Source organism: Callithrix jacchus, chromosome 3 (assembly GCF_049354715.1).
Source record: "Callithrix jacchus isolate 240 chromosome 3, calJac240_pri, whole genome shotgun sequence".
NCBI classification, from domain to species: Eukaryota; Metazoa; Chordata; class Mammalia; order Primates; family Cebidae; genus Callithrix; species Callithrix jacchus.
This window is the reverse complement of record NC_133504.1, coordinates 92,215,280-92,240,508: the sequence shown is the minus strand read 5'-3', so window position 1 is coordinate 92,240,508 and position 25,229 is coordinate 92,215,280. Positions and strand designations below refer to the sequence as shown.

The 25,229-nt window shown below is 35.6% G+C and overlaps 1 protein-coding gene across 5 annotated transcripts in view; it reads left to right on the top strand.

Moving 5' to 3' along the window:
* Window positions 1–25,229, top strand: part of TET2 (tet methylcytosine dioxygenase 2) — a 130,858-nt gene that overhangs the window by 45,843 nt on the left and 59,786 nt on the right. For 2 of the 5 annotated variants that reach the window (XM_078366748.1, XM_078366750.1), the window contains one exon: window positions 11,727–22,615. The exons of the other annotated variants lie outside the window; for them this stretch is intronic. The gene's annotated coding sequence lies outside the window, so the exon portion shown is untranslated. The remainder of the gene's footprint in view (window positions 1–11,726; window positions 22,616–25,229) is intronic. 5 annotated transcript variants of the gene reach the window in all.

Genomic DNA, 25,229 nt, shown 5'->3' with positions numbered 1-25,229 from the left:
TGGAACATTTGACACCTACATTTTTTCCCCCCTAAAGTATCCTATCAAAATTAAATGTGTTGCAGTTGAGATTTGTGAAGTTTTAGCTATTTGGAGACTTTATGGATATGTTTAGTGTTCTAATTCCGATACTATTGATGAACATAAATGTTTCACTGTAGAAAGAGAAGTTTGAGAGCTGTTGTGAAGAATGATACTTGATGTCTATTGGATGATAATTTTTGATGATTTAACATGCTCAAGACCTTGCTTAGTGAGAAATACATGAATACAGAAAGTATTTTGAAAATTATGAAAAGATTAATTGATTATAGATTTTCTTATCTAGCAGTTTTTTGTTGTGTTCTGTTTTTCACTGTCAGAGAAGTAGAAAGTGGTCAGTGGATTTTAGAATGTAAGCTCTTGTTTGGGGTTGCTGTCCAGGTGCTTTGCAGTATAGCTGAGAATGGGTTGTGCAGGCTTGCAGGGACAAACTAATATGGTAGAACTTCAGAGAGCATTTTAGGAAAGACCTCTAAGCTTTAGGTTCCCTGACCAAACAGTAAAAAATAATCCTTTTTCTTTTTTCTTTTTTTTTTTTTGAGAGAGTCTTGCTCTGTTGCGCAGTTGTAGTGTGGTGGTGGCATGATCTTGGCTCACTGCAATCTCTGCCATCTGGGTTCAAGCGATTCCCCTGCCTCAACCTCCCGAGTAGCTGGTACTACAGGCGCTCAACACCATGCCCGGCTAATTTTTTGTATTTTAGTAGAGATGAGGTTTCACCACGTTGGCTAGGATGATCTCTATCTCCTGACCTTGTGATCTGCCTGCCTTGGTCTCCCAAAGTGCTGGGATTATAGTCATGAGCCACCACTTCTGGCCAAAAAGGGATTCTTAATAACCATAGGTATAGAGGAAAGTAAATACACTTTCCAAATCAAATTTAGAATTGAATATTTAGGCATTTTAAGTGTATTTCATTTAGAACAAAAAATATCATATATTCATTAATAAAATATAAAACCAGATGGCCTCTAAAAGGTTTTTCCCTTTGCTCACTTTCAGACTTTAAGGCAGGGAAAAGTAGTTTTCTTAGTTTTTAAATTTAGATTTTAATTGTCCTTTCTGTTTTTCTAGAAGTTTTACTTGTTGAAAGTGAGTCATCTTTTAGATGTTTAAAAAATTTGAATTAATATGATTTTTTTTATTAGTAAGTCTTCCTAGAAGAGCAAGATGGGAAAGCATCTCTGAACACCTACATAGTAAATATTTAATAAATTTTTTGGGGCCAGGTGTGGTGGCTCACACCGGTAATCCCAGTACTTTGTGAGGCTGAGGTAGGTGGATCACCTGTGGTCAAGAGTTCGAGACCAGCCTGACCAATACAGTGAAGCCCCATCCCTACTAAAAATACAAAATTAGCCGGGCATGGTGATGCATGTCTGTAATCCCAGCTACTTGGGAGGCTGAGGCAGGACAATTGCTTGAACTCAGGAGGGGGAGGTTGCAGTGAGCCAAGATCGCGCTATTGGATTCCAGCCTGGGCACCAACAGTGAAACTCCATCTCAAAAATAAATAAATAAATAAATAAATAAATAAATAAATGTTTTTTGATTTAATGAAGGTGCCATTGTCCTATAAAAAAGAAAATAATATCAAAATATATTTTTTAAAACTTAGCTTTTAATAATGATATGGAAGATATTTCTCTTTATTAACCTAGGTCAGAAACTAAAATATGTTCTAAAATGCCAACATCAAATATTGGAGACCAATTCAAGGAAACAGAAGGAAGTTATGGGGAAGGAAGCAATAGCCAAAAAATAAGGGCAAGAGAATATTTTCTACATTTTTGAGAATCAAAATGTTTATAAAATTGCTATTATTATTTTCTGGGAAAAATATGCATTATGGCCTGAAAAAATGAACATTCCCTTCCCATACCAAGCAGGAACCTTCTTTACTGCATTCCTAAAAGGACCAGTCTAGCACCTAACTGGATTCTTGTACTAATAATTGGGAACTCACTGATTTGGTACATCAGTGTGGGAGTCGAGTAGTTGGAACTTGAAGTGTCAAAACATGATAATCTCATTTACAAAGTTACATTATATCAAAGCTTGAACCTCAGAGATACTTAATTATAAGTAGCACTTGTGGAGCATTTTTTTCCCCTCAACTATCCTACCAAAACTAAATGTGTTGTAGTTGAGAGTTGTAAGGTTTTAGCTATTTGGAGACTTTAGGGATATGTTTAGTGTTCTAATTCCAATAGTATTGATGAACATAAATGTTTCACTGTAGACAGAGAAGTTTGAGAGCAAGTTGAGGAAGAGTCTTCTACTCTTTCTTTAAAAATGTAGCACTTGTGGAACATTTTTTTCCCCTCAACTATCCTACCAAAACTAAATGTGTTGTAGTTGAGAGTTGTAAGGTTTTAGCTATTTGGAGACTTTAGGGATATGTTTAGTGTTCTAATTCCAATAGTATTGATGAACATAAATGTTTCACTGTAGAAAGAGAAGTTTGAGAGCAAGTTGAGGAAGAGTCTTCTACTCTTTCTTTAAAAATGTAGCACTTGTGGAACATTTTTTTCCCCTCAACTATCCTACCAAAACTAAATGTGTTGTAGTTGAGAGTTGTAAGGTTTTAGCTATTTGGAGATTTTAGGGATATGTTTAGTGTTCTAATTCCAATAGTATTGATGAACATAAATGTTTCACTGTAGAAAGAGAAGTTTGAGAGCAAGTTGAGGAAGAGTCTTCTACTCTTTCTTTAAAAATGTTGGATCCATTTATAACTTACTGATCCCTTAAATATTAAAGTTTGGTGTTTGGTATCTTAAACATGACCAAATCCTTATAGGGTTCTCTTCTAATTTCCTGGACACTGCACATCTATTAATACAGTCCCAAAGCACACTTGCTTTTTTATAGTAAGAGCATACTGTTTAATCACATTGAAGTTACAGTATGCAAAAGTTTTTGTCTTTTTTTCATGCAAGCAGCTGATAAACAGATCTCTTTCATCCTTCACTTTGTGACTGTGATTTTCTAAATAAACGTTGGAGATTTTCACTTTTAATTTATTCAATTTCATCTTATTACTTCAAGTCCCTCCTTTAAGTCTAAGGATATTTATGGAAATCTTTTTCCATTCCATCTCTTGGCTTATTTCTTTTTTAAAGTTTAGGAGTACATATGCAGGTTTGTTGCATAGGCAAACTTGGGTCATGGGAGTTTGTTGTACAGGTTATTTCATCACCCAGGTATTAAGCCTAGTACCCATTAGTTATTTTTCCTGATCCTCTCCCACCTCCCACCCTCTACCCTCTGATAGGCCCTAGTATGTGTTGTTCTTTGTGTCCATGTGTTGTCATCATTTAGCTCTCGCTTATAATTGAGAATATGTGGTATTTGGTTTTCTATTTCTGCATTAGTTTGCTGTGGATAATGGTCTCCAACTCCATTCATGTCCCAGCAAAGGACATGATCTCATTCTTTTATATGGCTGCATAGTATTCCATGGTGTATATATAACACAGTTTCTTTACCCAGTCTATTATTGATAGCGTTTAGGTTGATTCCATGTCTTCACTACTATGAATAGTGCTGCAGTGAACATGTGTGTACGTGTGTCTTTGTAACAGAATGATTTGTTTTCCTTTGGGTATATAATGTGATTGCTGGGTTGAATAGTATTTCTGCCTTGAGGTCTCTAAGGAATCGCCACACTGTCTTCCACAAAGGTTGAACTAATTTACACTCCCACCAATAGCATATATGTGTTTCTTTTTCTACACACCTGACTAACATCTGTTAATTTTTCACTTTTTAGTAATAGCCATTCTGAGTGATGTGAGATGGTATCTCATTGTGGTTTTGATTTGTATTTCTCTAATGATCAGTGATGTTGAGCTTTATTTCATATGTTTGTTGGCCACATGTCTGACATTTTTTGTAAAGTGTCTGTTTATGTCCTTTGCCCACTTTTTCATGGGGTTGTTTTCCCATAAATTTAAGTTTCTTATAAATGTTGGATGCTAGACTTTTGTCAGATGCATAAATTGCATAGTTTTCTCCCATTCTGTAGGTTGTCTATTTTCCCTGTTGTTAGTTTATTTTGCTGTGAAGAATCTCTTTAGCTTAATTAGATCCCATTTGTGAATTTTTGCTTTTGTTGCAATTGCTTTTGGCATCTTCATCATGAAATCTTTACCTGCGCCTATATAATATAGGTAATATACTTAATAATAGAGATATGAATATGTTTCACATCTCTTTCACATTAAAATATGAGGGTCTGTGCTCCAGCCCCTTTCTACAACTATCCAGAGTCAGTCCTTCCTGTCTGGGGACCCAGTAGTACCTTTCTTTGTCCTTGGTAGCAAGCCTCCTGACCTCATTCCTAACTGTGATATCTAAAGCAGCCCTGTGACTCAGTTTTAGCCCTGCTCTGATACAATCTGGGAGTAGGCCTATCTACCCTGGGAACTAATGAGAGACACTCCTATCTGAGCACCACCAGCATTTACTGACCTCAGTCCTGACTGACTGTGGATTCTGAACTGTCCCTGAGACCCAACTCAAACCCCTCTTCTCCTGTGGTATAGAATCAGCCCTGCCTGCCCAAAGACCAAGTGATACCCATTTATATCCCTAGTAGCAGGCCTACCAACCAGAGGCATGGCTGTGGACCTTGAAGCAACCCTGTGTCTCAGTTCCAGACTTGCTCTGTCATGGTCCAAGGGGAAGTCTTTCCCAGCCAGAGACTGCCTGAGGGACCCAGCAAGAGCTCACTCAGGGGCCCATGGGAAGCCATACCTTTCCCCTGGTAGGAGTCCTATCATCTGCAGACCTGACTGCAGAAAGAGAAGTACCCCCGTGACCTGCCTTTAGCTCTGCTCAACCATGGTCCTAAAGGTATTTCTATTCACCTGGAAAACCAACAGGAAACATACCTGCCCATGCCCAGTAACAGGCCTGCTAACTCTGGATGTGGCAATAGTCATGTGACCTGATTCTAGCCTCACTTGATTAAGATCCCACAGGCAATCCCAGGGCCCAGTAGAAGGTATATACTGGCCAAAAGCGGTCTACAAAACTTATGGGATGTAGCAAAAGCAGTACTAAGAGGGACGTTATTAGCAATAAATGTCTACATTAAACAGATAAACAATCTCAAATAAACAACGTAACTTTACATTTCAATAAACTAGAAAAAAAGTGAAAACAAAGCCCAAAGTTATCAAAGGGAAATAATAAAAATTAGAGCACAAATATGTCAAATAGAGAATAGAAAGATAATAGGAAAAATGAACAAAACTAAGCTTGTTTTTTAAAAAATAAAATGACCTGCTAGCTTCTGTCAGGCAGCAAAGGGCTAGAGAAGGGATAGCGTTAGGAGAAATACCTAATGTAGATGACAGGTCGATGAGAGTAACAAACCACCATGGCACGTGTATACCTGTGTAACCAACTTGAACATTCTGCACATATACCGCAGAACTTACAGTAATAAAGTAAAACTAAATATTAAGAAAAAAGAGGAAAATGATCCTTACCTAGGCTAAGAAAAGAGAGAGCATTCAAATTAATAAAATCAGTAGTGAAATAGAAGATATTATAGTAGATGTCTCAGAAATGAAAAGGATCATAAAGGACTATTATACATAATGATATGCCAGCAAACTGGATAATCTAGAAAAAAAAAAACAGATAAATTTTTAGACAGATAAAACCCACAAAATTGAATCAAGACATAAGAGAAAGACTGAACAGATCAATAACAAATAAGGAGATTGAATGAATCAGTAATCAAAAATGTCTCAACAAAGAAAAGCCCAGGTAGGATTCATATGGCATCTACCTGGCCCAGATGGCCCAGGTGGCTTTACAGGTGAATTCTACCAAACAGCCAGAGAAGAATTACACTAATCCTTCTTAAATTCTTCTGAAACAGAGAAAGGGAAACAATTCCAAACTCATGAGGCTAGCATCACCCTGATATCAGAGCAAATAGATCACAAGAAAATAAAACTATGGGTCAATACCCCAATGAGCATAGTGGCAGAAATCCTCAATAAAATACTGGCAAACTGAATTCAAAAGCACATTGAAAGGATAATATACCATGATCAGGAGAGATTTATTCTGGGGATATAAGGATTATTCAACATATGGTGATCAGTTGGTATAATCCACTACCATTAACAACATGAAAAAAAATGACATGATTATCTTTATAAACACAGAAAAAGCACTTGATGAAGTTTAGTGTCTAGTCATGATTAAAACTCTCAACAAAATAGGTATGGGGGGAGCCTTCCTCAACAAAATAAAGGCAACATGTGAAAAGTCCAAAGCTAATGCCATAAACATTGGGGAAAATTTGAAAGCCTTCACTCTGTGATCTGGTACAAACCAAGGATGCCTACTGTTACTACCACTTTTCAACATATTACTGGAAGTTCTAGCCAGAATGGTTAGATGAGAAAAAATAAATAAAAGATATCCACGAAAAAATAAGTTTAAAATGTATTTGCAGATGACATGATTATATATGTTGAATACACTGAATTCTTCAACCCCCGCCCCCAGAAAAGAAGCTGTTAGAACTAACAACTAAATTCAGAAAAGTTGCAGGATACAAAATCAACGTATAAAAATTAATTGCATTTTTCATACACACAAACTATCAAAAAGGAAAGGAAGCAATTCCATTCATAATAGCAAAAAAAAAAAAAATAAAATATTCAGAAATAACCTTAACCAATGAGATGAAAAACATATATACAGACAATTATAAAACATGATGAAAAAATTGAAGAAGACACAGATAAAAATACCATATATTCCTGGATTGGAAGAATTAATATTGTTAAAATGTCCCTCCTACCAAGTTCAGAGTAATCTCTATAAAAATCCCAATGGCATTATTTACAGAAATAGAGAAAACAATTCTAAAATTCGCATACAACCACAAAAAACCTGAAATAGCCAAATCAGTCCTCAGTAGAACAAACCTGGAGGCATGTACTTCCTGATTTCAAAATATATTACAAACTACAGTAACTAAAACAGTTTGGTATTGGCATAACAACAAACATGTACACCAGTGGAATAGAATGGAGAGCTCATAAATAAATCCATACATCTATAGTAAAGTGAGTTTCAACAAGAGTGCCAAGAACACACAATGGTTACAAACTTAACCATTAGCCTAGAAATTGTAAAACTAGAAGAAAACATGGAGGGGAAACCTTCCTGACACTGGTCTGGGCAAGAATTTTTAAATTATGATACAAAAGCTCAGACAACAACAAAAAATAGACAAGTGAGATTGTCTCAACTTATAAATCTTTTGCACTTTAAAAAATCAACAGAGTGAAGACACAACCTGCAGAATGGAAGAAAATATTTGCAAACCATACATTAGATGATATCCAAACACTTAAGAAACTCAATAGCAAAAAAATAAAATAACCAAATTAATAAGTGGGCTAAGGCCCTGAGCAGACATTTATCTAAAAAAGACACAAAAATGGCTAACATGTTTATTCACTACCATTAATCATCAGGAAAATGCAAGTCAAAATCACAAGATATCACTTCACACCTGTCAGAATGGCTCTTAAAAAAAAGTGTTTAGCACAGGTATGGTAAAAAAAAAAAAAAACAAACCATGGTACATTGTTGGTCTAAATGTAAATTGGTACAACCATTATGGTAAATAGAATGGAAGTTTCTTGGAGAATTAAAAATAGACCATGTTACCCAGCAATCCCACTTAGGGTTATATATTCAAAGGAAATGAAATCAGTTATCTCAATTAGATCTGTACTCCTGTGTTCATTGCAACATTATTCATGATAGTCAAGATATGAGAACAACCCTTTAAGTGTTTGTTGATGAATGAATGGATAATATCATATATATAATATGAATAATATATATAATATGAGTAATATATAATATGAATCATATATAAATGAATAATTCATTTGTGTGTGTATACATGTTTATATACATAATGGAATATTAAGTCTTAAAAAAGAAATCCTGCCATTTATGACAACATGGATGAAATTAGAGGATGTTATGCTTAGTAAAATAAGCCAGACACAGAAAAACAAAGACAGTAGTGCCCTCCTTATCTTTGGTTTTGCTTTCTGTGGTTTCAGTTACCTGTGGTATACTGAGGTCCAACAATATTAAATGGCTGTGTGCCTTTCGGAGTAGTATCCAAGATGTGAATCACTCCCTTGTGCAGTGTGTTCATCCTTTAGTCACAAACATCATCCACTCCTGACATCCACCCATCGACATCATCATGATTTGATGATCCAGGATCACCCAAAGCAGATTACCCTTCTTTTGACATGTCAGACCTCTTCAAGAGGTCATTAGTAGCCTAACACCATGTCACAGTGCCTGCAACATTCACCTTTCTTCATCTCTTCACGTAGGCCTTTATCACTCATTATCACAAGAAGAAGGGTGAATATAGTACAATAAGATTTTGAGAGAGAAAGACCACATCCACAGAACTTTTATTACAGTGTATTGTTATAATTGTTCTATTTTATTCATAGTTATTGTTAATCTCTTACTGTGCCTAATTTATAAACTAGTCTGTATGTATGGGGAAAAAATTGTATATGTGACTACTCTCCATAGTTTCAGGCACCACTGGGGGTCTTGGAATGTATTTCCCCAAGGAAAAAAGGGACTGCTGTACTGCATGATCTTATATATGTGGGATCTGAAAAACTTACACTCATAAAAACAGAGAATAGAATGGTGGTTGCCCGGGACTGGTAAGGGGAATTGGAGAGGTGTTGGTGAAAGGGAACAAAATTCTTCGTTATGCCAGATGAGTAAGTTCTGCAGTCTAATAGATAGCTTAGTACTATAGTTAATAATACTATGTTGTATACTTAAAATTTGCTGAGAGTTGATCTTAAGTGTTTTCAACACACACTCACACACACACACACACACACACACGATAACTGCGAGGTGATACATATGCTAATAAACTAGATTGCGGCAATCATTTCATAGTGTATCCATATACCAAAACATCACATTGCACACCTTAAAGATACACAATTTTTGTGTGTCCAGTATACCTCAATAAAGTTGGAGAGAAAAAGATACACTGATACTATCAAACTATAAAAAACTAACAAAGAATATGAGAGTCAGAATGATATAATAAGCACAACTGACACTGCTGGAAAAAAAATCCGTAAATTTGTTTTTAGAGAACATTAGAGGAAAAAATGCAAATAATCTTGTAAACTGCATTGTCGTCTTCCCAAGCCATGGTTCATCTTCATCAACTATTTCTATTTGGGAAAATCCCTTCCAGAGTTTTGTGAAGCTAGGAAAACATATATTTATGAAAACTTTCTGCTGCATTCCTACTCTTATACGTTCACTCAACCACTATCAAATTACCTTTTACTTCATGCTCATTTATTTCCTTCTGCTTTATACCTGTTTATCCTTCTTTTTTCTCTATAGGAACACTATGTCCTGCTTATCAGTCAGTGAGGTCAGAAGCCATGGGTCTAATATAAGTGTATGTTTATTTTTAACTACCAGGTTTACTTTTAATCAAAATGAGAGGAAAAAAAAAAAGATTGACTTCACTGGAGTGCTTATGTCTTGTTTTATATTTGAGTTTCATGTTCTTGAGATTTTTACGTCTTGAGTTACTTGATAATACCACAATTGAAATCCATGTTGTTGAGTCTTTCAACCCCTTGAGGACTGAGAATTCCCTTCAATTATCTGTCTGAATCATTTAAATATTTGTAAATCAAGAGTTCAATTTAAAAATATTATATTTGATATATTTTTTAAAGTTGAGTAAATTAACCTATTAAACAAAATTACCTCTTCTTCAAAAAAAGGCATCACTTTCCCCCCAAATGTCTAATTGAGGAATTGTTTTCTATTGGAGTGGTTCATGCTTATCTATCTTAGTTGCTCTAATGCAAGGTATTTCCTAAAAAGTTTAAGGAAAGTATAATTTTGTTTTCATGTATGATAGTAAATAATACAATAGATGTGAGACAAAACAAACAAAAGATTTAAAAGATGGTAAATAGGGGGTGCATTTGTGTTATGCTTGTTTTTGTTCCCATTTCAGTGCTCAATTACTGTAGCTTTTAGTAGATAAAATTATCAAACAGTTCAGTAAGTGGAACTATTACTAATTTGTGAGAGTTGTGGTTTTTTAAAATTTTTAAAAATATTTTTAGTTAATTTTTTGACATGTATCAGTAGTTTATTATTTTTTATTATACTTTAGTTCTGGGGTACATGGGCAGGTCATGCAGGTTTATTACATAGGTATACACATACTATGGTGGTTTGCTGCATACATTACTCTGTCATCTACATTAGGTATTTCTCCTAATGCTCTTCCTCCCCTGTCCCCCTCCCCGCTGCTATCTCTCCCCTAGCACCCTACCCTCCCCACAGGTCCCAGTGTGTGATGTTTCCCTCTCTGTGTCCATATGTTCTTCTTGTTCACCACTCACTCATGAGTGAGAACATGCAATATTTGGTTTTCTGTTCTTGTGTCAGTTTGCTAAGAACGATGGTTTACAGCTTTATCCATGTCCCTGCAAAGGACATGAACTCATCCTTTTTTATGGCTGTATAGTATTCCATGGTGTATACGTGCCATGTTTTCTTTACCTAGTCTGTTATTGATGGGCATTTGGGTTGGTTCCAAGTCTTTGCAGTTGTAAACAGTGCCACAATAAACATACGTGTGCATGTGTCTTTATAATAAAATGATTTATAATCCTTTGGGTATATACCCAGTAATGGGATTGCTGGGTCAAATGATATTTCTGGTTCTAGATCCTTGATGAATTGCCACACTGTCTTCCACAATGGTTGAACTAATTTACACTCCCACCAACAGTATAAAAGTGTTCCTATTTCTCCACACCCTCTCCAGCATCTGTTGTGAGAGTTGTGTTTTTTCAAACTTAATCTTACTGAGGGGTTTTAAGTACTGCTAATTATAGATTGTACTAAGCAAAGTATAAAGTAATAGAAGATTACCAAGTTGAGGCTGAAGTTCAAGTCAATGAGTGCCAATGTAGTTAAAATGGTATCATTAACAGAAGATCTTCATCCAGAATCTTTTTTTTTTTTAATACTGGGTTTCACTTTTGATGCCTAGGCTGCAGTGCAGTGACCTAATTGAGGCTCACTGCAGCCTCAACTTCCTGGGCTCAGGTGATCCTCCCACCTCAGCTTCCAGAGTAGCTGGGACCACAGGTATGTGCCACTACGCCTGGCTAATTTTTTGTAGAGACGGGCTTTCGCCATGTTGCCCAGGCGGTTCTCAAACTACTGGCCTCCAGTGATCCACCCGCCTTGGCCTCCCAAAGTGCTGGAATTATGGGAATGAGCTGCCACACCCAGCCCATCCCATCCAGAATCTTTGGATTACCCAGGTTTTCATGCCCTTAGAAAGTTCTGCATAGTTTTAGAGGTAAACCCCTCCTCATTTTCTTCATAATCCTTATGAATATTGTGAACACAGATATATATCCAATTAACTAGTTCCCTGTGTTATAAATATACTTAAATATACTTTAACTTGTTATAGAAAGCTTACCAAAACTGTGGATAAATAGCATATATTTATCTTAGTTAATGAATAACTGATGCTGAACATAATGTGAATGTGAAGTTAGTTTTGTTTTTTTCAGCCTCACTTTTGAGAAGCCTGAGCCTCTGAAAGGTGAGTTGACTGCTGGAGAGTGAAGCAGTGAATTACTAGTGGCACTGGGTTCGCCTTTTGAGTCCTCTAAATCCTAGGTCTCTTCCCACTACTACTTACTACCCTAAAAAAAACTGTAATTCCAATTTTATTTTATTTTATTATTTTTTTTAGTGTCTACATAGTCCTACACAATTTTATTTTTTTTAATCTTTTTTGTAACTTATTACATTTTTATTGAACAAATACAGGAAACAGTTTTAAATTATTCATTGCTCTTGAATACATTGGTGATTAGTTTTCTCCTCTGAAATTCTGTTTTCCTTAAAGGCAATAGTTTTTTGGCCTCTTCTAAATGAAATTTAGTATTTTTAGTAACATCATAACTTCAGTGGCCACAATGAGCCCTCATTTTGCAACATATGTCTACTTTTCATATCTAGGCTTGCCTTTTGTTCATTATTTGTAATTTAATGAAAAGAAAGTATCACTCTTTCCATAGTTTCGTGATAGAATTGCTGTCAACAAAGTAATGGATGCATTGTTATAAAGATTTCATTGTGAAAACATGAAATGGCTGTTAACTATAGCAGGCAAAATAAAATCAGTAAATACAAACCTTTCCTGGAACAGAGCATAGTATAAGTAAGTAAAGTATCGAATATAATCGGATACCTGGCCAAATATTTTTAAATGTCTTAAGAAATGTCATTGAAAAGACTGGAGTACTTGGAATTCTTTCTTATTCTTATTTTGATTCCTAACAGTGTGCTTGGCACATGTTAGGTAATTAATAAATGTATGGTGGATGAATAATGATTATCATTTAATTAGTGACTAAGAGAGCTGGGAAAAGGCTATCAATTTCAAATTAGTTCCCTTAAAATATTCTTACATAAGATTTGGGAGAAAAGTGAAAGAGCACCATATGATTATGCTTTACTAAGAGCTCCTTCCATTCCTACATTGACCATGTGGACTCATATTTGGCCTATATAATTACATTAGAAGAGACAAAGCACCAAAAGTAGGAAAAGGAAGCGGTAATAGGAGAGGGTTTTAAGCTGTATTTACTGGGAAAAAAAGGTCATATTTTCTTTCTTAAAAATATCCTAAATAATACTGTAATCAGTTGGGAATTGAATGTGCTTTGTGTCAGAGAAAGGTCTTTGTATACAGTACATTACATTTTGTATACCAATACATTACATTTCACAGACAGGAGTGCCTGGCTTTGGGAAACACATCTACCTAAACTCTTAAAATAGCACTGATGCTGCCATACAGTAGTTAATACCAAGAAAACTCAGGGCTGTAATTAATTTTGATGAAATGTCTTGGGAAGTATTTAAATAATTTTTGTTTAATAATAAGGAACAAACAGCCTCTGTTAAGTCATCCCAAACTCTTCAAGGCAGATTTAGTTTTCTCCTACCCCTGTTTTTTAATGTTTCTAAAGGATATTATATATAATCTATTAGAAAACTGGCTGGGTACAGTGGCTCATGCTTGTAATCCCAGCACTTTGGGAGGCCAAGGCGGCTAGATCACCTGAGTTCAGGAATTTGAAATCAGCCTAGTCAATATGGTGAAACCCTGTCTTTACTAAAAATACAGACTGCCTGAGTTCAGGAATTTAAGATCAGCCTGGTCAATATGGTGAAACGCTGTCTCTACTAAAAATACAAAAATTAGCCAGGCCTGGTGGTGGACACCTGTAATCCCAGCTACTCAAGAGGCTGAGGCAGGAGAATCTCTTGAACTTGGGAGGCGGAGGTTGCAATGAATTGAGCTCACGCCACTGCCCTGCAGCCTAGGAGACAGAGTGACTCCATCTCAAAATATATATGTATATGTGTGTGTGTGTATATGTGTGTGTGCGTGTGTGTGTATGTGTGTGGGGGGAATATATATATATGTAAACTATCTTGTTTTCTTAAAATGTTTTAAGCATTTCTCTCCCTCAGGGACAAGAATTTTAAATCCTTAGTGCGTACCACGTACTTAAAGATACTTGAATGAATAATGAGCTACCATTCCCTAAAAATATAGACATCATGTAATATCAGGCCTACAGTTGACAGAAGAAAGTAATCTCAACTATTCTGAATAATTTACCAATGGAGAAATCTGTTAGTTTTCCCTTCTTTTTTCTTTGCTTTATAAAATTTAAATAACATTAATTGTTAGGTTTCTTGGAAAATTAAAAAGAGTATCTATGGGAACATTGGGCTCTGGGTGTAACTGCAGGATAATTTGAAAAGTTTAAAGATTATTTTCCATAGGTTTAAGTTTATTTAGATTCTGTGTCTTCTCTTGAGATCACTTTAGCAGTATATATTTTCCTGGAACACCATTCACTCTAGGTTTTCTAATTTATTGTTTTAAAATACGTAGCATTTCACTACTTAAATATTCTCTGTATCTGTAGGTACATCACCTCTGTGTACACTAAGTTAATGTATGTATTTTAAAAATGTTGTTAGTTTGCTATTGACTATTTTCCAAGGAATCTACTCTTAGATTTATTAAATCTAATATGTATGTGTGTGTGTCTGTGTGTGTGTGTGTGTGTTTGTATGCTAATCTATTTTAAAACATTACTTTTCCTTTCTTTGCTTAAGTTTGCTTTGTTTTCCTAAATTACTGAGTTGGAATACTTAAATTGTTTTTATCTTGTTTTGTCAATAAAAGAGTTTTAGGACTCTAGTATAGCCAATGCATTTTGAGAGGTACTTGCATATTACAATTATTTTCAGAAATTCCTTATTTCAAAGCTTTGTTCTTTGAACAAAGAGTTATTTAGGAAAAGAAAGAAGTAAAAATCTCTTCAACCTATTTTCTACTTGACTAGCTTTATTATTTGTAGTATTCTGGTTTTTACTTCTTGTAATACTTCTTTATATTTTGTTATGAAATTTTCCTTAACTTCTTAATTTCAGTCTCTTTTCCAAGTTAATCATTTATCTATTGTTTCAATGAATACTAAGAAAACTTTGTCAGGCTAAGGCACAGGAGGACTAAGATTTATTTCTAGAACAGTAAGCAAATTACTTCTGAAAGTGTGTTCTTCTACTATTAACTAACATGTTTATATTTGTCTTTTAGGTGAAGTTTATTTCCCCTTGCATAGGTACTATTCTGATTTGTTATTCTATTTACATGTTTTTAAAGGAGGGCTGATTCATCTATACCCAAAAAATTATAATAGGATTTTCTTAGAGTGTTCAAAACATTATCTTAATGGGGCATTTAAAACGTATCACTGACAAACTTCTATTTGTTGAAAATATTGCTTAAGAGATCAGGTCATGCCCATCCTTCATCTCACACTCTTTGTATTTCTCTTTTACTTGTCTTGGCCTCTAGTTCAGATTCCTAGTTTGGTTATGTATGATTTTCTTTTTTAGTACTTCAGCCCACCTGGTTGGGGAACAGCTCTCTCCCATTGGGACCTCTCCCTCTCCCCATGAGTGAAGACAGGGGCCTGCCTGCCCAGAAGCATTCTGTTTGCTGAGTTTGTATATACTTCCTTTCCCCAACTTTGCTGCCTTTGGCTGCTTTGTGATTAAATAAGACATACCCATTTTTCCTAAAGCCTCCTTCACCTTTAACCCTTGATGCTGGGGACCTTTGGGTTGGGAAGACAGCTTCCTTATGTCAGGGTGAGCCTGCTACACAAGTTTATAGCTCAGACAGTGACCTACTGTTGAGTTTATAATTAGTGTTTCCACATCCCCCTCAAATGGTACACATGTGGAGGGCTTCAATTGCAGTCTCCCTCTCTCCTGTTAGTTTTGTCTACCCCAGCCCATGCCCTCCAAATAAGAAAAGACAGAGCAGTTTTTACTTATTTTCTGCACCTCTCCATAGCTGGCTTTAGAAGAGGGACTGTGATGAGGCTGTTAGTAATGACTTTTAATGTGGACTCATCTGCATTTTCTCTGGAAATTATTTAAACTTTCTACCTCTTATCTGGCACTATTCCATGATATTTTGATGCTAATGGGGGATCTTTTCTAATTTTTGTTTTTGACTGTTTAAATCATTTACTGGAAAGAGGGCTTAGATATCTGCTCTTATGTTCCTGCTAGTGTACAAGTCCTCCAGCCTGATTTTGTTCACGAACATGGTGGAAATTAGCTTCTTAAATGCCTTTGATATTGGAGACTGCTTTGCAGGAAATTTAAAATAGCAAGTAGTCTTTCAAGAAGAGAGAAGAAATTAGCAGTCTCACAAGGACAAAAATAAGCCAAATCATATATAACAAGTTTGGAGTAAACTTTTTTTTACATTTCAAATTCCAGGTGAACTCTTCAAGTGAAACTTCAGAGATATAAAAAACTTTAACTGATAAAGATTTCAAACATTAATGTATAGAAATGTATAAGCTCACTGAAATTTTTACATAAATTTTACTAGAAGAGGTGATTGACCAGTTGCTTTTATTAGATTCTCATAAAGATCTCAAATCTTAGAGACGAATACTGTAAGTTTATGGGGAAATTAAGACAAAAATTTACCATCTTATGAGTTTCTAGTTTGGATAATAAACTTAGTTTCACAAGAAATTGCTTTAGCACAAACATGAAAACCTTAAGCATGAGAACTCTCCTTTTGAAGTACAAAGAGTAAAGTAAAGAACTGAAACTGGAAATGTAGAAAATTGAATTTGCTACAATGTGAAGTCCTTTCAGAATAGCCGACAGATTTTAAACAAGAGTTTGTATCACATGGTTTATTGGGAAATATATTGAAGGAGAAAGGAGGAGAAGGTTTTAAAAGACAAGTGCGAAACCCCTTCCAGTGTTTTGGCTACGGCTTCCATTTCAGTGTGTGTATTGAAGGGATCATAAGAGGAACTGAAATGGTTGGTCACAATGGCAACTCTGTACCTATACGGTTTCAGATGTACAAAGAGTTCAGCAATTTCCCTCTTAACCTATACTGCTGGGGAAGTCATTTATTATGCATTTGGGCATTAGCAGAATATTTTAAATAAAGTTCACAGCTCTAGGAACCAAATTTAACTTTCTCACTCTTCTGATTTAGAATATTTTCAAATGCTTTTTGTGTTTTAGTAGAAACTGGTAGAAAACATCCATTTGCAAACAACCCAAATGGCTAGAATTGAGCATGACTCTTCAACATAGTCTTCTGAATTACATTTTGAGTTCTCTGAAGGATCGATATCCCAAACTAGGAAACTCTAGCTTTCTCATCTATTTTTATCATCTAATTATTTTTCTTGCCTTTAAGTATAAGGGATAGAGACTTGATTAATTTTTATGTACAACAAGTTAAAAAAAATTAATTAGGCATCTTTACCATTTAATCTTTTTATATTTCTTGGATCTTTTTCCAGTCATCAAACAGTTGTTGAGCATGCGCAGCATTACTTACTAGTTTATAGCATGAAGAAGAGTAAAATAGGAGTGGGGAAAGGCACAGGGCTGAGTAGGGAGTGTTTCCAATTAATCTCAAAGTGTGGGATTAATTTAGCGTGAATTCTGTTCTTTGGTGCCTTCCTGCTTTTTGATGTGGTAAGCTGCCATAACAAAGAGGAAACAGCAGGAAACTTGGTACCAATTAAAACAGTCTTTTTCCACCAGAGAACAAAGTGTCAGCAAACAATCTCAAATTCAAAAAGTGATAAGTGTTTTAGAGTGAAACAAGGATAGAAAGACAAAGCTATTTAATTTTAACATCTGCTAGTAAACAAAGCGCATGCCAGTTGAAGTAAGTTTGGCATTTAATAAGATACAGTTTGCACATCAGAAATCAAATAGATGCCTCATGGCATGGTGTATATGTTTGAGCGAAGGGCACTTTTAGGAAAACTGGTATAAATGTCTGTGTGAGTATTTTTTATCCACTCACTTTTCTTGTGTATTCCAATTATGAGTTATTCAACCAGGCTCACTAAGTTTGAGTCTGATTAATAGTGTTTAAGGTTGCATCTGGCTGACAGTATTTGAAGTTTGAATTTGTTCTAAGATGACTCGAGTGCAATAACATGTTCCTATATCAAAATGAATCTTCATCCAAATGGGGAGGAAATCTGAAATTTCTGTTCCAGTGCTGACTGAGATGCTCTGGATGAGCCTGGACTCAGAGCCCACCAACTTTGGATCTTTATGTCAAATAGTCATCGGCTTGACTTCTAGAGCTAGAGATTTGAATATTCTACACCTCTTGATATAGGTCAATGGCTGATACAATGTGCTTCCAACAACTTTCTTTTTACTAAAATAGTACATATACCAAGTTAGTTTGTCACAATGGAAACAAACAGAAATCTGACAACAGATTTCTCTCATATTTTTTGTGTATGTTTCTTAATGGAGCTAAAATATATAATTTTAGTCTTCCATAGTGAAGATGCTTTTATAAAAGAGGATGTGTTTAAGAACATTCAGAAATCTTGTAGCTAGCCATGAAAGAATTATTTTAAACAATTAGTTTAGGGGTGTGAAGATCTACTGAAGGGTAATAAGTAACTATGGAAGAGATGGTGTTCAGCATTGGGCTTCAGTATGAAGAATAGGTAGAAGATGAGCAAGGCTAGAGGCAAGAAGTTCATTCAGTAGGCTGTTGCAGTAATCCAGCAATGAGATGGTGACAGTGTGAGCCATCATAGTAAGAATAAGGATGTGAATAATTTATGGGTTCTGCAGACAATAAGAAAAGAGAACCAATAATAGTTGGTGATCGATAGGTTACTTCTTAAAGGGAAGAACGAATTAAATACCCATGGTTTCTTAAGTAACTGGGTGGATGATAGTACCCCTCACACGGTTGGGGAATATAGATAACAGGTTTGGAGTGAAAGAATGAATTCCGTTTTGGATATGTTGAGTTTGAAGTGCCTATGGGACACAGAGGCACACATGACTAGGAGAAAATTGAAAATCCAAATTGTGAATTCTGCCAAAGGTTAGAAGTACAGATCTGAGATCGAATTGCTACTTGAGTTCATGGGAATAAAATAGGTCATTCAGCAAATGGTTATCTCAACATCTTCCTGGCCATTTCTTGGGTCGCCTTACTGACTTTATTCTCTTTACAATCTCTAAATTCTAGTGCTTTTAAGGCCCTAATCTTTCTCTAACTGTACTCTTTTTTGGGATGATCTTACCTAGTCGTGGGGTATTAAATACCGTTCGTAGGTTAACACAGCTCACAGTTATCTCCAACTTAGACCCCTTACTGATTTCCTTGTATACTCAACTGCCTGCCTAGTATACTTACTTTAATGATAACATACATCTCAACTGAACTTGTTCCAAATAGAAGCCTTGATTTTTCCATCAGAATAAGTCACATTATTCTGATTTACCCATCTCAACAAATGGTACCATCATCAACATTTTAGCTCAAAACAAAACTCTAGGCATTATCCTGGTTTCTTTCCTTTCATGTACTGACATTGAATCCATTACCAAGTTGTTTTGTTTCTGCCTCCAAAATGTGTCCTAAATTTATCCATTTCTCTGCCACTGCTGTTCCCTAGTTCTGGACATTATATCCTTTCTCTTGGATTATTGCAGTCTCTAAACTTCATGAATCTACTTTTTATACTTTTAATTTATTGTCTATACAGATATCAGAGTGATTTTTTTAAGTCCAAATCAGTTCATGTCACTGCTTTATAGATAATGCACCAATGGCTTCCCACTGGATTTAAATAATAATCTTAACACTTTACCCCTCCCTGGCCTTTACATACTTTTAACCTCACCTTAAAAACACACCTCTTGTTCACTAAGAACCAACTAGACCAGTTTTTTTTCCTCTCAAATATACCATGCTAATTTATGCTTCAATGCCTTTTGTACTTTTGTTCCCTCTAGCTGGATCATTCTTCCAGGTCATCCTATCATTGCCTTTTTCATTCAGTTCAGATAGATATCAACAACTCAAGAGTCTTTTCTTACCTGCTCTATCTAAATAGTCCTGTTTTTAGTCCCGTCTCATCAAGATTTATTTTCCTTTTCAATCTGAAATTGTCTGTTTATTTGGGCTACTTGTTTGTCTAGATGAAATTCACTGATGAAGGAACCAAGACTATCTTATTCACCCATACATTTCTAAAACGTAGAACAATATGTTGAATATAAATAAATAAATAGATGAAAGCTCAAGCCTGTAATCCCAGCACTTTGGGAGGCCGAGGTGGGTGGATCACAAGGTCAAGAGATCGAGACCATCCTGGTCAACATGGTGAAACCCCGTCTCTACTAAAACTACAAAAAATTAGCTGGGCATGGTGGCACTTGCCTGTAATCCCAGCTACTCAGGAGGCTGAGGCAGGAGAATTGCCTGAACCCAGGAGGCAGAGGTTGCAGTGAGCCAAGATTGCACCATTGCACTCCAGCCTGGGTAACAAGAGTGAAACTCCATCTCAGAAATAATAATAATAATAAACAGGTGAAAGAATGTTGAAGAGCAGAGGGTCCATTCTAAGAGGGTTAAAACTGTCCAGTTTGCCCATAATAGTAATGAAGAATACCTTCTCTTTATCTCCTTATTGTTCTGCTCTGCCAAAGGATCTGTAAAGATTACTTAGTGTACCTTTCAGATTGAGGTACAGCAGACTTTCAGAACATTATATTTAATTACAGAAACCCAACTAATAAAATAACAAGCTTATGTTGGTTGCAGGCGTTGACTTTTTAAATGTAGTCAAAATCATTTACATATAACGATTGGCAACATAGAGTATTATATCATTCACATATTTGTCTTTGTGTCTGTATACACACATATACACACACTTTAGAGTGAAATCATTTATGCATACTAAAGAGTCCCAAAATTTTCAAATTGTGTATGGCTGGTCTGTATATTCTACGACTGTCCCTTCTAGTTTAAGTGAAATTAAAAATTAAATTATTGGTATTAGTCTCTTTTAATTTTCTATTTTTTTATGATTAAAAAATACTAATTTTTCCCATTCCCCCACCCACCCACCAAAAGATTTGATGGGGGTTTTATTTTACAAAGGCATCTGCTCATCTTTCTTTTAAAGTGCATAGACTAATTTTACAAACCTGAGTTTAAATCTTAACTTCTTCCATTCTTCTTCTGACATAGAAATATACAGATGCAGTGTGAAATAGCTGGTAGTGACTGTTTTCTAGGGTTGTAGCTCAATATTTATAAGCATAATGAAATAACCTTCTGAAGTTTGACAAGTCAGTATAGTTCTTTCATTATCCTAGGTCAAAAAGATAGAATTGGGAAAATTCTCAGCTTTTCAAATATGCAGAAGAGGAAAAAATGAGAGGAAGCATACTAAAATTTCTTTAGCCAATTTTAATCAAGTTCAGTTTGAAACTTACAGGATTATGCTTCAAAGCTTGTAGTTATCATCACAAATGGCCTTATTCAAAATGACACACTGATTTCTACCACATCTGTACTCTTCTCACTATAAGATGTTACATATACCTATGCTTGACCAAAAGAATGTCCTGCTATTTTAACATATTTTTCTACGTTTTAAATCTTTCTACAAATTTTCTCAAGCATTTTACCTAGGATGTTCTTCTTTCACTGAAAGTGAAGAAATTCTAAAAATTCTTAAAGTGCACTACCAAAAGCCCTTCATTTGGATGACCCACCTTCCTGTTAGTTTCCATAGTTACATGTCTGATGGCATTTATTTTATTGTAACTCTATGATCTGCTTCCAACTTAGATAAAAGCTCTCTCAGAGCACTATGACCAATTGTCATACTGTTTCCCATGGAACCTACTACAGCAGTCAGCTCGCAGACTCAATAAGTAATGAGTTGAACTATGTTTTTTTGAGGCAGAGTCTCCCTCTGTCACCGAGGCTGGAGTACAGTGGCATGATCTCTGCTCACTAAGACCTCTGCCTCAAGTGATTTTTCTGTCTCAGCCTCTGGAGTAGCTGGAACTACCTACAGGTTCATGCCACTATGCCTGGCTAATTTTTAGTAGAAACAAGGTTCCACCGTGTTGGCCAGGCTGGTCTCAAACTCAAGTGATCCTCACAAAGTGCTAGGATTACAGGTGTGAGCCACCATACCTGTCCCCCATTTTTGAAAATATATGTTAAAAAAATATACCAGAAAAATTTGCCATTGTGGTGTTTTGATATATATTGGGTTTTGTCCATGGTTTCTGGTTCATAGCTCTCATATTCCTTGTTACAGTCTTTTGTTAGAATATTGGGTATGTTGGGCATCAGGGGCAGGCCTCAGAAAACAGAATCTCTCTTGCCTTCCTTTCACTTGCCCTGAGGGAGAATTTTTCATTTTTTGAGACAATACCTTCCTCTGTCACCCAGGATGGAGTGTAGCAGTACCATCATAGCTCAGTGCAGCCTCAACCTTCTAGGCTGAAGCAGTCCTCCCATGTCAGCCTCCCAAGTACTTGGGACTACAGGCACATGCCACCACACCTGGCTAATTTTGTGTGTGTGTGTGTGTGTGTGTGTGTGTGTGTGTGTGTGTGTGTGTGTAGACAAGGTTTCAGCATATTGCCCAGTCTCCAGCTCCTTGGCTCAATCAATCCACCCACCTTAGCTTCCCAAAGTGCTGGGGTTACAGGCATAAACTACCACACCCAACCCTGAGGGAGATTCTAATCTTCCCCACCCTTCTGATTTTGAATCTTAAAACCCTAGAGAAGGTCCCACCCTTTGCAGTGGGGAAAGCAATGCTGATGACCTTGAAGCCTATATAAAAAGCCTGGAGGATTGAGTCTGGGAAGCTTCTGGGTAGCTGAATCAGTGGAGGTTCCTGGAAGGTGTCTCATCCAGAGAGGACTTAGAAACTCCATGGACTTCTCTTATACCTCACCCTATGCGTCTTTTCGTCTGTATCCTTTGATAGACCAGCAAATATAAGTAAGTGTTTTCTTGAGTTCTGTGAACTACTTGAGCACACATATTGAACTCTAAGAGGGCATTGCGGGAACCCCAGCTTGAAGCTGGTTGGTCAGAGGTTCTGGAAGCCTGGATTTGTGACCTGTGTCTGTGGCTAAAGAGTCTTTGGGACTGAGCCTTCAGTCTGTGGGATCTGACACTGTCTCCAGGAATTAAATTGGAGGACACTCAGCTAGTGTCTGTTGCTTGGTGGTTGGGAGAAACCCCCACACATCTGGTCACAGAAGAGAAGTTTTCTGTATTGAATGTAGTTGTGATATGAGAGCAGAGGAAAAATGCAGTTTGGAGAGTCTTTTTCCTACACAGACATATACAGTAATAAGAATATGATGCTTTTTTTTTTTTTTTTTTTTTTTTTTTTTTTTTTACAGAAAATGCTACATGAGACCTTTTTATAAAATCTAATTTTCTCCAACTGAGTAGCATTTAAACTAAAAAGAATAGGTGACTTCAGTGTCTCTCTGTAATAACATCTTACAATCACTTGTCAGATCATGAAATAATGTTCTAGAAAATTAATGAAAGAGCTTTTTAAACTTTGTGACATTTAACTTATATTTATTACCAAAAAGCCTGAATTCTTATTCAATACATTAGAATTTTATTTAAAATTTAGATGAGTGAGGAAACACATTTAAATGTTTATAAGATTGGTAGCTGTGTGTCTGGCTTCCAGAGTTGGAAATGCCTCTGAGAAAAGATTAAGAGTTTTGAAAGTATTTTGAAAAGAGAAACAGAAAGGAATACAGCATTTTCCCAGCAGTGCTTCAGTAATGCAATCTTCAGCATCATCTCAAAGCAATAACTGCAGTACAGATGAGATCAGCCAGTTTTTTTTTTTTCTTATCTGCAGTGATTTTACCATCTCTTCATGCTACATCTTACCACAAAGAGAACATTGACACGTGGGACAGAGTTTGCTTTGGTTTCAACCAGAATGCCAACTCATTTCTGGTGTTCTAAACCATAACCTTTTTTAGCAGAGCAGTGTAGAATTTTTATACAATACCATAAATGGTTGGTCTGCATAACATTTTAACTGTAGGTCAATACCTTTGAAGAGACATGTCTGACGAGTCAGAGTTCTATTTTCTCCATGTGTTACTAAAGTACCTTTTCTGTCAAGAGACCAACCACCATTTCCTTCTACTCTTTGTTCTCTCCTTACATAAAATTAATTCAGCTTCAGAATATTTTATGATCTTGATTACTAACTGTGAGTCTTTAGAAAACTGTAAAACATTTCCATACTGTGAATATTAAAGCTAGTATTCTTGGAGTTTGGCTAGTATTTCTGTGGGAGTAGAAGAAGACAGAGTATAAATGAGTATTTTTAAAGCCAAATTGACTAAAACAAAAGGAATGTTTTATACATGTTTATTTCATTGTACTTCTTTGAAACGGGTGGTGGGGATGAGAGTTATGTTAAATATTGCTTTGAATTTTAATCAAAGTTCTATCATGGAAATGTTGGTGCTTCTAGTAATAACAGTTCTATAATCTTTGTGAATTAATCTGAAATCTTTTTTTTCCATCATCGTAATTCAGTGCTTATCTTAACTGGTGGACTTATTTTATGGTACCATCTTTATAAGATGGCAATTAAAATCAGATTTTTTTTATACCCCTAAAACATGGATATGATAAAAGGGAAAGGGGGAGAGCTACAACTTTTAGGTGGTTGGTGATATATGAAGTGTTTATTGCTTCTGATTTTCCTTTATATATTATATTCCAATATAATGTTTAAAAGTAATGATTTGCCACAGGTTAAAGCAGAACATTTATATGATATTTCATAGTAGATGTTTTCCTCTAGAAAATCCTGTTTTTGTTCTATGAAAAGTGCCATCAACATGGATCATTCACTAATTAACTTGAAGCTGTTTTCAAACAAAAAGCTAATTCATCTTTTATTGGATTTAGTTATAATTATGTTAACAGATGTATTGCTAAGTGTGTTGAACAAACTCTTGGTCACATCAGTCTTAAATGCATCATTCAGTGTGATGTAAATTTATATTCCCTAGATAATGCTAAGGTTATATGGAATTTTTTTTGTAGGTAGTTAAGTCTTATTTTGAATTCAAATGTTATTTTTAATAGAGACATGCATGGAAGTATATTTTTGTTTGTCCCAAATGTTTAGATTGTATTTTTTTGTGTGTTCTTTCTTCTTTGTACTTGTCCCTCCCTGCATTCCCTATGAAGATACATATCAGTGCTATGCAACAATAAAGGAAGAATCACCCAAATTACATCCAGGAAATAGACCTTTCTCTTTATTTCAAAGGCATAACTTGGATAGTCTGTTTAGCTCATGGTGAAAAAAAGAAAGTAATGATTCTCCGTATTTGGGCAAAGTACAAGTGAAGAGCTTGAATAATTAGAAAAGCAATATAATTGGAAGAAGTAAGATAGTTGGCAAAACTTGCATAGATAGATGTTCTTTGCTCTTGAAGATGAACTCAGAACTCTACATCTAAGTGGTTATATGAATTTATACTCTCCTATTCCACAGGTTCTCATCAATGCCTCAAGATCTATGCACATATTAAAATTATAAAATATATGC